This window comes from Lissotriton vulgaris, chromosome 10 (genome assembly GCF_964263255.1).
Source record: "Lissotriton vulgaris chromosome 10, aLisVul1.2, whole genome shotgun sequence".
Taxonomy (NCBI): Eukaryota; Metazoa; Chordata; class Amphibia; order Caudata; family Salamandridae; genus Lissotriton; species Lissotriton vulgaris.
In genome coordinates, this window is record NC_141698.1 from 231,983,282 (window position 1) to 231,999,134 (window position 15,853).

The 15,853-nt window shown below is 44.6% G+C and overlaps 1 protein-coding gene across 1 annotated transcript in view; it reads left to right on the forward strand.

Annotated features, from left to right (window-relative positions):
• AGAP3 (ArfGAP with GTPase domain, ankyrin repeat and PH domain 3) overlaps positions 1–15,853 on the forward strand; it is a 1,596,783-nt gene that overhangs the window by 197,077 nt on the left and 1,383,853 nt on the right. The gene's annotated exons all lie outside the window — the stretch shown is intronic.

Consider the following 15,853-nt stretch of genomic DNA (forward strand, 5'->3'; position numbering starts at 1 on the left):
TCAGTGTAAAACTGGGCCTGTTAACTTGCTTTAGAAAATACCTTGGTAAGCACCATGTCTGCAGTTGAAAAATACTATTACACGAGGGGCATGAATTCGAATCCGAAGAAACCTAGTGCCTGGTGCGTGAGCCCCTAGCAGTAAAGGTCGGTTTCTACAGCAATCCAGAGCTTCCACGGTACTGCTGAATCCCTGTCTGTCCCTGAAGCTGTGGGGAATGTGATCAGTGTGGTTCAGAGCCTCTGGAGCAGCAGCAGGATCCTGAACGGCTGCCCTGAAGTAACGAGCGGCGGAACTTTCTAGATGGTGGCTGCCAGTGGATAGGAGACTTGGTCATCACAACTGGCTTCCCTCACCCATTGGGCGGCAGAAATGATCTGACACCTAGCCCTTCCCCTAAGCAGATATGGGGAAGGTGTGGCAGGATTTAGAGGCAGCAGAAAGGTGAGCCGCACATTTAAAAAAATGCTCCAGGGAGGACTCCAGTGGCTGGTAGAGGAGGGCGACGGATGCTGTGGACTGGAGGAGGCCTTTTCACAGGCCCTGAGGGAAATGCACCTTGCCATGACGTAAGCTACACTTTAGAACCTCGTGGTACCAGTGTAGTGACTCATACACCTCCAGAAAGTAAAGGCAGAAGAGGTCTATCCCCTCCCAACAGTGGCACACTAAAGAGATCCCAGTTTGCTCCAGGGGTTACTGGAGAAAGCTGGTTAAGCGCCCCCCCACCAAACCATCCCCCCCACCATCCTGAACACTGGGTGCACGCTGCAGAATGGAGGAACTGCAATTTGTAGAGCACCTGGGAGGAGGACCCCAAGGGCATACGAGGCAGAGAGTGCACACCCATCGCTCACCATAGTGTGGAGCAGTGCCACAAGATGGCTTCAACCAGCTAAAGAAATATGCCTTCAGGACGACCGGTGACACCAGTGGAGAGGATCGCTCTCATGTAGGGTCCAGCCCGGAGACAGAGGACCCTGGCCCCACTCTCACAGAACTTCTTCCGGCCATTGCGGTTTCCCACATGGTGCCTGAAATCAAAATTGATACAGTGGCGGTCAACGTCACTTAAATTCGTAATGACATGGGTGAAAATTACTGAGAGAGTTGCCATTGCTGAGGAAACACTACATGACCATTAGGCCTCCCTCAAAACCCTTGTAGACTAAGTCTGTCAACTCAAGAATACTACACGTTAGCTAAATGCCAGGGCTGAAGGCAGATCCTGTTGCAAAAATGTGTGCTTCGTGGCCATCCCTGAAATAAATGAGAGATCTAATGTGGGGAATTTCATCAAACACTTCGTGACGTCCTATTTGCCGGTGGGTGAAATGTCTCCACACTTCTCGTGGAGAGGGCCCACAGAGTGCCAGGGGTGCCACCCAAACCAGATGGCTGACCCAGGACAATCGTAGCCCGATTCATACACTTCAGAGTCTGTGATGCTATCCTTAGAGGGGCAAGAAAGCAAGGACCACTGCACTTTAAGGACTAGCCAGTGATGGTCTTCCCGTACTTCACACAGGAGGTACAGGCACAGAGGCGATCAAACCGGTACTTTATAAACTGAACCTCTGGTACTCCATGCACTTCCCGGTAAATTATGTATCCTAGATGGGAAGAAATCCTGGTTCTGCTCCTCTCCGAAGTAAGTGTTGGACTGGCTGGAGCGCTGTCACTGGCGACAGCCTACAGAACAAGGGGCCCCTGGTCCACCTCTGGCGCAGATGACAGTAGAATGGCACCATCACTGGCTGGTGGGCGGAGTGGCCCCAGAATGGAGCAACCTGGGTTGGACATGAGTTACAATAGCCATGGCAACCGGAGGCGAGGGGCAAGCTGAGAAGTGGAGATTGCTCATAACACAAAGGACTACTACACCCCCTCTGAAGCACAAAGCCTGGAGCTTTGTGAGAGACAGAAACCAAAACAGGTTTTGATGTTGGGTTTGGCAGTGCGACCGACACCTCAGGCATTGGGGAGGCAGGTCATTCTACACTCGCAGCCTGAGGGGGTGGGAAAGAATGTTGGGAGGGAATTCAGACACTTCAATAAACACACAGATACACAGAGGGATAAGCAGACCAGCACACAGGCCGTACAACTGTAAGGACCTGTACAATATACATGGAAACAGATTATAACTCTCTTTGCCAGGGCCTCACAACCCTCTCCTAGACTGTTAACTGACTGGGGAGCAAACTGAAGCGAGGGGTGGTGTCGCCATTTGTAAATCAACACAACACAATCCTAATTCTGCTGCAGAGATGCATCTAGTGGGGGAACAACTGCCCCTTCTTGGGTAGAGGCAGGTACATAGTCCCCGTACACTCTGGGTTCATGACTGACTCTTGGGGAGTGAGGGTTCTGGTTAAACGATCATGACCTTGACAGTGCCCCAGCCCTGGACGGCTCCAGAGGGATGCTACACAGAATTCTGGGTGACAGGAACAGGGAACACATAGCTATAGCTTCTTGGTACCTCCCCCATGGGTCTCCAGACTCAGCCGTTTCAAAAGAAGGCTACCAGAGTAGTATGGGGATCTTTAACCACACCATGGAGGGGGCACTAGATAGACTCACATGCAGTAAGCAACCGGTCAGGGCATACACATGCTTCCACAACTTTTTGACATCCATGTGACGACTTGATCTATGGAGGGACTTTCACTCTAGGAAGTGACATTTTGGCTATGCTTCCAAAAGGTTGGGAAGGGTGGAGATTTGTCCCATGGGAGTTGAGCGATTGTCCCACCAGACAGATGTTAACATAGCTACAAATAAATGACTTTGTGGAGTATACTGGTTCAGTTCCCTCTGAAATAGTGACCTGGGAGGAATACAAAGCGGTCATAGGGGGAAATGTGTTATCCCACACCACAGGGAAAAAGAAAGAGAAGCTACAGAAGATAGTGGATTCGGAGATCAAGCTCGTTGACATGGAGGGGGAATGTGCACTGTGGCCACAACCCAAGCTGCTACATCACATGTCCCTAGCCAGGGAGGAATACAGAAATCTAGCAGAAGACGAGGCTAGGACCTTCTTTAGGACCAAATAACACAAGCTATATGAAGTAGGCAATAATGTGGGCAAACTGCTATCTTGGTTAGCATGACAAGAGGAAGGAAGACGCTGGATACGAGACGTGGTAGATGAAAGCGCCTGGGGCAGTGGTACAGATCGCGAAGGACATTGTGGGGGCTTTGGCCCCACACCTGGTGAAATTATACAGTCCTGAAGTAGAGGGGATGGAGGAACTGACCTCCAAGATTTCTTACGTGATGTACACATTCTGGCTCTTGACCAGGCTGACCAAATGGGGCTTGATGGTGGAACTCATTGCCGCAGAGATCGTGGGGGCAATATCCCAGTTTGAGGGGAAAGACGCGGACCCAATGGATTCAACTCCTCCCCTCCCCCACGGAATTCTTCCCAAATCCCAGGAGACTGCTGTATGAGGCGAGGCGATGCCTGCTTCAGGATCTTAGATTAGCAACTATAATCCTGATACACAAGGAGGGCAAGCAACCAGACCAGTACTCCTCCTAATCGCCAATCACTCTCCTAAATACAGAAGTTAAAATACTAGCCAAAATACTGGCTAACCATCTTCTGCATGTCATTGACAAACTGATTTGACCTGACCAAATGGGATTCATGCCCACGTGCTTCACTCTCTAAACTTTGTGATGCTTCTTTGGATGCCTAGGTAGGCGACAAGTACTGAGAGAACCCGTGGTCCTGTTGTCCTTGGATGTGGAAAAAGCCTTTGACTCTGTTCGATGCCAATTCCTATGTGCGGTATTAGCCTAATTTGGGTTTGACAAGCAGTTCATATCCTGGGTCTGCCCCCTGTTAATGAAGCCAGTGACTTGGGTACGGGTCAACGATTGCCTCTCAAAAGAATTACTCCTGGGATGGGGGATGAGACAGGGTTCCCCGCCCTCCCCCCTATTGTTGGCCCTAGCCTTGTAACCCTTTGTGTGTTGGGTGTGAAAGGATGTCCAGCTGAGGGACTAAAGTAGGGCCTAGACTGGGAGAACATTATGTGCTTATAAGTGGACAACTTACTACTGTTTCCGGCTCACCCCTTGCGTACCATTTCTAGGGCTCGGGAACTAACTTCAGTCAGGTCCTGGTTATAATAGAGGGAAGATGCTGGTCACTTGGTATCGCTCCCTGTATCCTTGATGGTCAGGACTTCCCCCTACAAAATGATACTGCTGCCCAATTTGTAATAAAAACTGAAGAAAACACTATGAGGTGCCAGAAACGTGCTTTAGGCAGTGGATGGAGTAACTCATTCACATCTCTGGAATGGAGGAACACCACGTACAGCACTGCAAACGCTGACTTTAAACCCTTATGAGGGTGGCTTGGTGCTACCAGACCTTTGTCTCTATTCTTGGGCTGCCCAACTCTTGCTGGTAAACGACTGGGCATTAGCGCCTCAGCTGGAGCCCTCGATACAGACCGATAGGAGCTCCACGGATAAAAGGCTCTACAATGGTGTTCAGCTGACACAAGACCCATCTCCAAAAGACCTAGTGGTCAACAAATGGAAGGTAACCACAACTAAAATGATTTGGGAAGGGCAGCCGATACTGAAATTCATGCTTTGGGAATCAACGGACCTGAGAGACCTTCGCAGGCTGGAATATAAAACAGAAAGATATGATTGGTATATCTAAATTAGGTGATATCTGGAAACCCCAGAACCTATTATCCTTAAAGGAACTACACAGTTAGTTCGACTTGGCAGACTCCAAGCTCTACCGGTATAGGCAGGTTCCACGTGCCCTAAAGGGAAACCATGAAGTGCTACGGGGGTGGCAGAGGAGCCCTCACTGGAGCTTAGACTATTCAGGGCTTTTTTACATAAACATGCCATTTCTCAAGTTTATCAGACCTTGTTCAATAGCTGCATATAACCCCTTATCGATTAACTGGACAGGTGGGAGGTGCCCACAAGAGATGGTAATCAGATCCTGCTTCAGGCTGGTAAAACTAAAAATACTTCACCTGGCATATTTTGCATGACATCGCCTCTTCCGAATGGGCAAAGTTGAGGGTGACAGATGTTGAAGTAACTTCAGCCAAAGTGGTATGCTAATGCATACAATCTGTCCCAAAATACAAGTATCAGAACCGCATGGGCAAATGCCTTTCAATAATACTGGCTGACGAATTTACAATTGACCGGCCGCTGGCTACACTAGGGATCTAGAGTGACCAGCCTTTACCCAGGATAGCGATGGCAAGGCGAACATTGTAAGAATGTGGGGTAAAAGAAAAACACCATTGATGGTACAATTGAAAATGGGCCTAGATTGGTTCATACTGGCAGAACTCATGGTATATAAGTCCAGAGGCCGCTCAGGAAATTTCAGAAGTGTCAAGTTAACTTAGTATGTGTTCAACTATTAAATAAAATTATTTAAAAAAAATTATAAATACTATACCATACATTGCTTTACGTTGAGTGAGAGCCATGCCCGCATGCTGCCTCCTTACAGTTGGCTGCTGCTGGCTGCTATTGAATATTGCTTTGCGTGCTCCTTGGCATTTAAAACTGCATGAATTGCGACTCCAATGTCTGTTGCCAGAGTGACCATTGTTGGGGAAGCACGTCAGCGCCATTACATAGGCTCTCCATGCATGTCAAAGAGTAGTTAGCACCAGCTGTCATAAAAACAGGACTGATCGTCAGTTTTACTGTGAAAATTAGATGAGCGATCAGCTGTGGTGATGAATACAAGAGTACTTGAGAAAGCATGGAATTGACAAATAATTTACCCCATTGAGGGCATCGATGTAAAAAGCGAGAGATGTTTAACACTATTGTCAATGCTGTTGAAGCCATATAACACATATGATAGGCTGATTATAGGTATGGATGTCAGTATGCATGGTGGGAGGCCATGCTGATGTAGGACAAAGCTGGACAAAGCACAGTAGTGGCTTTTGGTCCTAGAACTTTAAGTTGGGGGGGCAAGCTACTCCACAGTCAAGAAGTAATGATTGGTTTGTTGGTCGGGCTGCAGTATTTCAGAACGTACGTGTGAGAGACTTCTTTTGAGATGAGGATGGACAACAAGCCGCTTGTTTATTTATTCTCCACAAAGGGTGTGGGTGAAGAAACGCCTGCATGGCCAAGTGGGTGTGTTGCCTACATAGTACACATATGAGGTTAAATACATACCTGCTGTGAAAAATGTAAAAACTGATTGTTCATCTCAATTGCCTATTGAAACTAAGGGATATGAAGAGAAGGGTGTTAGGCGGTTGATAGTCCTATATCTGATGTGTAAAGGGGCGATATTAGAAGAAGAGTGGAAATCATAGGTGTCCAGGCACGATGCTTTGAATATGGTATTGGAATATTTATCTAAAGAAGAGGTAACAGTGGGCTTAAGGGGTAGGCTAATGAGCTTGCTGCATGAAGGACTGAGGGGTACCTCTGCCATGAAGAGAAGAGCTGAGATACATTTTTTGGTGGCCAGCTATGGACAGGGAGATGGAGAAGATGGTGTCCAGTGTGTTCTTGCAGTGAAAAATTGCATGTAGTAAAGGGGACACCCATAGCCCTATAGAACTTCTCAAATGTGTTTAGCAAAAGCTGTGAATGGACATTTGTGATCCTATGGCAATACTGATTTGGAGAGAAAGTATGCTGCGGTGCTAATTGATTATATACCTTTAGTGGCCAGAGGTGTTATATCTTGCAGAATATAAAGACAGTGAACACTGCAATTTTTTGTGAAGAGGTGTTTAGAAGCAGATGATGACCTAGCGGAATAATTACAGATACTGTGCCTCTGCATGTTTCAAAGGAGTTTGAGAAATATCTGTGACAAGAGAGAATAAAACATTAAAAAACACTTTTGTACCATCACTGTGAGAATTGTTAATGGAATACTTCAATAGAGTGTGTAAAATTGGCTGTTTAACGTGGTTTAAACTGGATGCATGAGGTGAAGACCGTGCTGTGGAGTTATAGGACCACACTTCACATAATAATGGAGGAGACCCCAATTTTTTGTTGAATTGAGAGTATCCACTATCGTCTCTTTGGGATGGATGCGTTGAACTTGTGTTCAAGAACTTGGCAAAGAAAACATTGCAAGTATGCGTAGAAGAGACACAGGGCCATATGTACAAATTATTTATGTGGTCGGAAATTGCCTGATTTGTGGAATCAGGCCTTTTTCCAACTGCAAAAATGCTTTCACATACGTACAAATCGCAAAATGCGATACTGTAACATGTTACCAATTGGCAATTTGTGTTTGCAATTCAGTTTGTGAAAGGGGTGTGTTAAGGGCGTCCCTTCTAAATACAAAATTGCAGTGGTATATATAAATGTGCGACTGAATGATTCTTGCAAAACATTCATTTTTTATGGAAACCTCAAAGGAGGTGGTGAACATACACAAAATAAGAAGGGGTCCCTACAGGACTCCTTCCCTGAGGAACCCCACCCCCTCTGGGAATCTTGAAACAATTTTTAAGAGCAGGTAGTGCTCTCCAGTATTGGGGTGTTTTTCATAGATTCACATGCTTGAATAGATTCACATGCTTGAATATTCAATGTCGTCAAAGTGGGAGCCCCACAGTAAATAAAATAGCAATAAAACCAATCATATATGTACATGAACATAATTACATACATCCTAAAACCATAAATACTCATAAGTACCAAGGTTAGCATTAACACATAGAATTACATTAGAAGAAAAAAGCACTTTAATAGCATATCCATGTCGTTATGCCAGTCCAAACTACAGCCAATCAGGCACAAGCACGCTCTAGTGCCTTCTCCTCAGAGGCTCAGGCCCTCAGATTTTCTACCACACATCGTGTGAATGGAGTCTCCCTGAGCTCTGCTCAGTTTTCTGCTTCTTCTTGGATTTCTACAGCTTTTAGGATATCTTCAAGTAAGAAATCTCTTTTTCATCCATGTGCTTCTTGTGGGAAGTTGCAGCTCTTCTCAGAGGACCCTCACAAGAAGTGTATTTACTGCCTCTATCCAGAACATGTGGTAGACAAGTGTAAAAGTTGCAGGACTTTTTCAACTAAGATTCTTAAGGACAGGGAAGGGTGTCTCCTTCTGTGGTTACAGAGGTTAAAGGATAAAGATTCACCTCTTTCTGATGCCGATAGCCTTTCATCTGGGTTGTCTAGAGCCACTTCTAAGCGTAGCAGTGTGCAGCACTAGCCCTCTCCTTTCCTTAAAAAAGAGGAAGCTTCAGCTCCATGAGGCTCCTGCTGTGTCTCTGTTGAAATAGAATCGACAGACGTGAACATCGCCGGCGCCATCTTGCCTAACAAGAGCCATTGTATGCACGTAAACTACACCCATTTTAGATACTGCGGCCATTTCGTGTGTTGCCGGTCACCAGCGTGTCACCCTGACCTCACAGTCATCCCCCGCACTCTGCAAACACCCAAGCACACATGCTAGAGTCATAAAGCATCCTCAGCACAACCCAGCCCCGGTGCCTAACGCCCATGTCATATCATCCCCCTCGCACGAACAGGCCCATCGATAACCTCCTCCCCTGCACCTGGCTGTTCGATCCGGTCCCAGGCAATAGCCAGCCCCTGCGGATACAGTTTATTACCCCCGTACAGTAGAAACTCACTCCACATCAAAGGGGTCGGAATTAATCAATGACACAACCCTCTTAAATCTGACCGATCCCGCATACTTCAGACCCTGCCGGAATGCCCAGCTGCGCGATAACAATCACCTGCTGAGACCAGCTGTTCCCACACATACCCTGTTGGGTATGTGTGGGAACAAATTGGAAGCGGGGATTCCGGGGATGTAATAAACCACTGTCAGGAATGTGTTTCCCTGCAATAAACAGTCAAGATTGTATATAAAAGGCTATGCCACAGAGGTACAGTTAGAGCACCTCGAGAAGACATTTTCTTTGTCCGAATTGACGTGTTCTTCTCCGGAGAAATAAACCTGTTCATCGCTTTCCAGATTGCCAGCGTCTGCCTCTTTATTTGATTAAGCTAATAATCGAGTAGATCAGAGGTGATTAACGCCAAAGCAGTGATTGATGATAACTAGAGAAAATCTGCTTTTCTAAAATTGGCGTCCCAACGCGGGCCCCATCAGCGGCACGTGGGTCCGGTAGAGAGGTCCTAACGATGGGGTGAACGACTGCAACAATCTGGAAAGTGCACCTGCCTGAAAGAGACCCTCGTCTGGCAGCTGATCATCCGAACTTCACCGGTACCGAACGGACCCCTCTCGAGTGATCTACGGTCCTGACTGGGATCTCACAGGAATGCCGCGGCAAAAACGGAGAACAGAGGACGAACGGGCGCTGGAAGTGGAAGACGAAGAACTATCCAAACGGTCCGGGTAAGGTCGCGTAGGACGTTTATACGTCTGATTGGTAGGACGTTATACGTCTGATTGGTAGGATGGTTTATCCATCTGATTGATTGTTTGATTGCTTTGGAATTGTTTGATTTGAAAATACTAGTATTACGTTCTTTGGTTCTTAGGATATTTGGTTCTTTTTTAGATATTCCCTGCTTGCAAACAACAAAGAATAGGAACGTTCTCTCTCTTTGCAGACAGTGAAGGATAGGTAGTGCGGATCTTTGTCCACCATTGTTTGAGATCTTCATTTGTCCGATTATACGTCTTGCCTATCTTCTCCCCACTGATTGGTAATTGGTTCTGCACGGACCGCTTATTAGAGGTCAGTCATCCGGCTCCACCGGAAAGCACCCCTAATAAGGACATGTACGTTAAATATGGATTAGTCCCTGTAGCTTACAGTAAACTATGGCATAAAAGTACTAAAAAAGATCGAGAAAATCAGTGGCCACTGATCTGATCTTTTGACCTCGATAAAATAGAAACACTAGAGAAAGCTCTACGCAAAAAGAAAACTACGCCAACTATACTTGACAGTCTCGGCATGCGAAAAGAAACGATTCAACGAAAGAAGAAAGATTAAGGAAGATGAGATAAGGAACTACGGAAATTAGCTCCCCTTGCTGGTAAAAAGTTAGAAGAGGAGATTAAGGAAAGAGAAAACGCTAGGAAGGAGCGAGAATCAGAGATCTCAGGACAATGCCCTGTCAGAGCGCCCTCAGCTCTTTACCCTGAGTTACCATCAAAACAGAAGATAGATGACGATTTACTCCTAGGTCCTCCAATTATCTACATGCCACCTCCTTATGCCCCTACTCATCCTCTAATACAACACCAAGATTCTCAGAATGTAACAGAAGGTGGCGCCAGGGCCTCGGTAACCGCAGCCTCCGCGCCGACCAAGCCTCTCGTGCCTGATACCTCGTCAAACAACACACCAGTAAGAACAGAAACAACAGAAAAAGGACCGGTAAGAATCCCGCGGCTGAGTAAGAGTCAGCGAGCAGGTATTGAGAAAATCATCAAACTCTGGTAGACAGGAAGGAAACAGAAGAATATATAACAGATATATGTAACTCTTATTTGGACAATCACAAACGACACTTTGTCGTGCGTTTTTGCTATTACACCCTTACGGCTTATGAGGAAAAGTACAAGAAAATAGGGCCTAACCGACTCATGACTCTATACAGGAAGGTAGATACAGGAGACGAGAATGACTGTGATGTGGCGGAACTTTTCTCCTATACCCTAGAAGTCTTCCGCCACCTCGTAGAACAAGGACGGGTAATCGGAAACACAACATCGGAATTGACGGAGCCTCCGATGGAGAGGCTAGATAATATGATGTTTTGACAAAATGGGGTGACCCTGTGTCCCTCAGAACCTGGGTATATGTGATTGACAAAAAAATGGTTCTGTTGGGTATTTTACAATCTCTTTAGGTTAGGCTGAGAACAGCTCTAAAACACAAACAAGCAGAGCTCTCTGATATTCAAAGTTTTTATATATATTAAAAACAAGAAACAATGTGACAGTAAATTGGAATTACTTCATTCCACTACATTACTGGTGAATACTTATCAAATATATGTGCAGTGACTGTGGTGATTCAAGTGACAAATGTGAAGCATATAGTGACACTTATATACAAAGACGTTAAATCAGTACAATTTACAAAACAGGGGGGGGGAACTAGGGGAAGTATAGAACGATGTATTTTTTATCGTTTTGTGACCAGTTTTATCATAGTAAAAGTTCCAAGGAAAACAAGGGTTTAGTGTCCATATTCCTGGAATTAGCTTGGCCAAAAGGAAGAGCGTCGACGTTTTGACCCAGGTTGCGCCCCAGTTGGTGGTCGCGGCGGGTCTTTATCAAGACAGTAGGGGGCTGGAAAGGAAGGGAAATGGGTATCAGAGAGATGCTTGTATAACACGTCAACAATGACGAGAGTTGCTCCAGGTTACTTACATGGGGATCGGTCAGAAATTGTTTTATTCCAGAGAGTAGCCAGTTGGTCAACCTGGAACAGAATATTTAAAAAGGGGATTTTAGGACCAGATGGTGTAGGATTCAATCCAACTCATACCATTAAGTGCCTAGGTGACAGAGTGCATCAGTCTACTCGAAGGAGTGCCTGAGTGATTTTAACCGTTTTGTGATGTCTTAAAGAAATGCTCCCGGATTATATTAAAACAAATTGATGTATAGGCATGTCCTAGATACATTAACATCCGTGGGGACCTTCCGCGATGTAGCAAAAAACGAGTTGGGTATAAACGCCAACTCGAGCTAGCCGTATGAGGACGATCATGCACACTCATACCATTAAGTGCCTAGGTGACAGAGTGTTTGGATATCATCACGAGAGTGCCTACGTGATTTTATAAAAAACCGGTGTGGTTCTACTTAAAGAAATTGTACCCGGAGTCTTCTAGAATGGGAAGAATGATTTGGCTCTATCTGGGTATCGCATGGGGGCTTACCCTCGAAGCAATATCATCCGCGTGGGAACCTCCGCGATGTGAGAAAAGGCGATCCGAGTGTAAACGCCAAACCGAGCTCTCCGCTAATGAATTCATCAAGATATTGACTAACATTGTCAATAAAGCATATGAGATGGGAACTATCAATATCAAAACGAAGAACTTTTTGATCAAGGCAAATCCAAAAAGTCCGGTATTCTATATGATACCAAAAATTCACAAAAACCTAATGGACCCACCACTACGACTGATAGTATCAACCAGAGGAAGTTTACATGAGCCTATAGGTCAACTGATTGACAAATATCTCCAGCCCACAGTCAAAAAAATGAGAACTTATGTCAAAGACACGACTGACTTTCTACTTAAATTAGAGGGGATACAAATGGACCCAAATGAAACTATCATAATGTGCACGGCAGATGTAAAATTTTTGTACACTGCAATACCGCATCAATTGGGAATGGAGGCCATTGAAACATCTTTGTTGAAAACAGATATGAGTTTGGATTTTCAGGTGTTTCTTATGGAACTTATGACTTTCACTTTGTACCAAAGTTACTTTAAATATGAAAACAACTGGTATCAGCAACTAACAGGAACCGCCATGGGAAATTCGGCGGCCCTGGTGTACGCGAATATCTTTATGGAAGACTTTGAAGAATCCAACATGTTGTCGAAACCTATCTGGAAAAAAAACCTCAAATTCATGGTTCGTTATATTGACGACATTTTTATCATGTGGAAATCTTCCAAAACTTTGCTAGAAACTGCCCTAGAGGAATTCAACAGAGAGGACAGTCGAATTCAAATAACGTGGGATATATCAGAATCCACTGTAACCTTTCTTAATGTCAGAATTACCCACACTGAAAAAGGTTTCGAAACCAATGTACATCGTAAAGACACTGACAAGAACAATCTGTTACACTATACTAGTTTTCATCAGCCAAGTTTGAAACTACATCTACCCTACTCCCAAATGACAAGGGACAAAAGGATAACTTCAGATAACGAAAATGCAAAACAAACCTTGGATGAGATGGGCTCAAGATTTATAGACAGAGGATACCCCAAAGAAGTGATTAACAAAGCAAGAGAAAAAGTGGATAATCTGGATAGAAGGAATCTCCTAAAAACAACCCAAAAACGTGAAGAAACACGCATAGTTGCGGTATCCAAATACTCAACGCAAAGCAACAACTTCAAGAGAATCATCATAAAACATTGGAGCATGTTAAAATCTGAACGAGATTTTCTAAACACATTTGCACAGAACCCAATATTTGCTCACACCAGGGCACAGAACTTAGGAGAAATCCTCAAACAGCGGAAACCAGCAACTGAGATATTTAAAGGAACCAAACCATGTTTAAACTGTGGATGTTGTAACAACATAATCAAAGGAAATTCTATTAATCATCCAATGAAAGGGAATAAAATAAAAATCAGAATCAATGCTACATGTAACTCCAAGAATGTAATTTACGCACTGAAATGCCCATGTGGCAAATTGTACATTGGTAAAACGGAGAGAAGCATTAAGGTAAGGCTGACCGAACATAAATCCAACATTAGACTGAAGAACCTCAAATCAACAGTAGCTACGCACTTTATAGAGGCAAAACACAACATCTCTCAACTACAGTACATCATTCTGGAAGTAGTAGAGAAAGCAGAAGGAAGAGATAACACTAAGCATATGCTACAACGTGAAAACTTTTGGATTCACAAACTGTCTACCCACAGTCCTAATGGACTTAATGAAAGGAGCGAACTATCATGCTATCTTTAATTGGCAACTGGTAATGTATAGTAGTAAGGGACTCTCTGGTCCCCCTTACTCTGGACTGAGTAACCTGCGATATTTCATACACAATTATGTAAATGTTTTTTTCATTTGAATATAATTTATTGATGTTCAGCCAAATGCATATGATACTATTCAACTTACTCATGACACATCAAGTGGTTGTATAGCACTAGCGTTAACGTTTTGGTCCTTGGTTTCAGATACAGACCAGGGTTCGATCCTTTTATACTACTAGCATGTATAGTATTTAGTTTGACTTTTAGAATTATCATTTGGCCACTTTAAATAGACTGATCACTAATCTGACACTTTTAGAAGAGTAAGGATAGACCAACCCGGCGGGATCGATTGTCGTCTTTCCTCCTGTCTCACGATCACGTGAGCGGAATGAGAGCGTATAGGAGCAGTAGTTATTAGTAACCATGACTACCATCCGTTTCGGAAGGGCAGAGAACGCCGACTGAGACGCCGAAATCACAGATACTAGGTCAGTTTCAAGAAAGCGCCAAACCAACCTTTTAGTTTTGAGAAGAGTTTTAAACATTAGAGCAGATTATTTACCCTAGCGTTTGCATCGATTTCTGTCTTTACAGATTCTGAAACCTACATAGAATACAGTGACACGTGAGTGAACCTACATACTAGCACACTAAGAACGTACACCGATGGGTTTTGTATATGTGTCAGTCACGGTATTTTGAACAGAACGTTAATGGTTGGAACTGATTTAGAAATTATACGTTTACATTTTAATTTTGGTATCATATGTTTTTGTTTTAGAGTATGTATTCCCTGATGAAGGGCGATTCGGTACGCCCGAAATGCATTGGATATCAAAAAAACCTCTGTCACTGATGTGAATATACGCTTAAAAGTGTTGTGAATAATTTAAACAACAAATACAGAGTATACAAGCAAATGCAATGATAAAGATAATAAACATTTTTTCCTAATGGATAAAAACGTGTGTGGAATCCTCTGATTCTAAGGGAGGAGAAGAGGAGTGCTCTAAGGGGATGTCCATAATGGCTCATTAGGGACACTGTTCAGCATTCACTATAGGCACCCAGGGACGTTGGTCGCCACCCTTTGAAGCACCCGATTTTTTTGAAAATTCATTTGAAACCAAGGCTGTGCATTCACCAAATCATATTACCAGTACTATGAACACCAGAAAAACTAAAACGACAGGGCCACCGAAACGAAAAAGAAGGATTTAAAAGAACGAGTTATGATAGTGCAGTTACAAGGGGTGAACATAGGGAAAGAACAGTACAAGGGAGGGTATCAGCAAAGTATCCCTCGAACACCACCACTCAGAAATAATGTCTCCACACCCTACGCTGGACGTCGGGACTTAGGAGAGGATCAGTGCACATTTTGTAGAGGGTACGGACACTGGAACTCCCAATGCCCGATCATGTTAGGAATGAATAAGGAAAAAGGGGCGAGAGAATTGACAAATGGACCGAGAGGTGGAGGAGGTGGGAGAGGGTACGCAAATGACGCTAGTGAAGAGAGACCCGGTAGAGTAAATGCATTTGACCGTCCCAGACAGAATCAGTACCAAGAATCTGACAACGACAACACGTACGACTTTGCATAGGACTGCCTAGGGCAAGCGAGGGATCCAGTCGAACTCTATGTTGACCAGCAAGGCCCTTATGTTACCGCAAAGGTCCTGGGCACGAAGTCACCATTTCTGGTAGACACAGGAGCAACACGTAGTGCATTATCTAAGCGACTGATTCCAATGGCACCCTTGTCTGGCTCACACCTGACATCAATATGATTTGACGGTACGCCCTCCACTAACCCCTTGTCCAAACCGATCTCTTTTGATCTTGGAGATAATATCATTGACACAACATTTCTCCTCTCCTCCAATACCCCAGACGCCATTATGGGTCTCGATCTGCTGAAGCATTTCCGAGCAATCATCAGATGCTCGCCTGACGGAGTCCGAGTCATCATATATGACAACCACCACCACCTAAGACCTCACCCATTTCAACACATGTACCCCATTACCGAAGCAGACGTGTCCCTACTGGACACTTTGCCATCGCACTTGTGGGCCAAGGCTGACTCAGACCTAGGACGAATGATGATAGACCCAGTGTATGTGACAATACGACAAGACG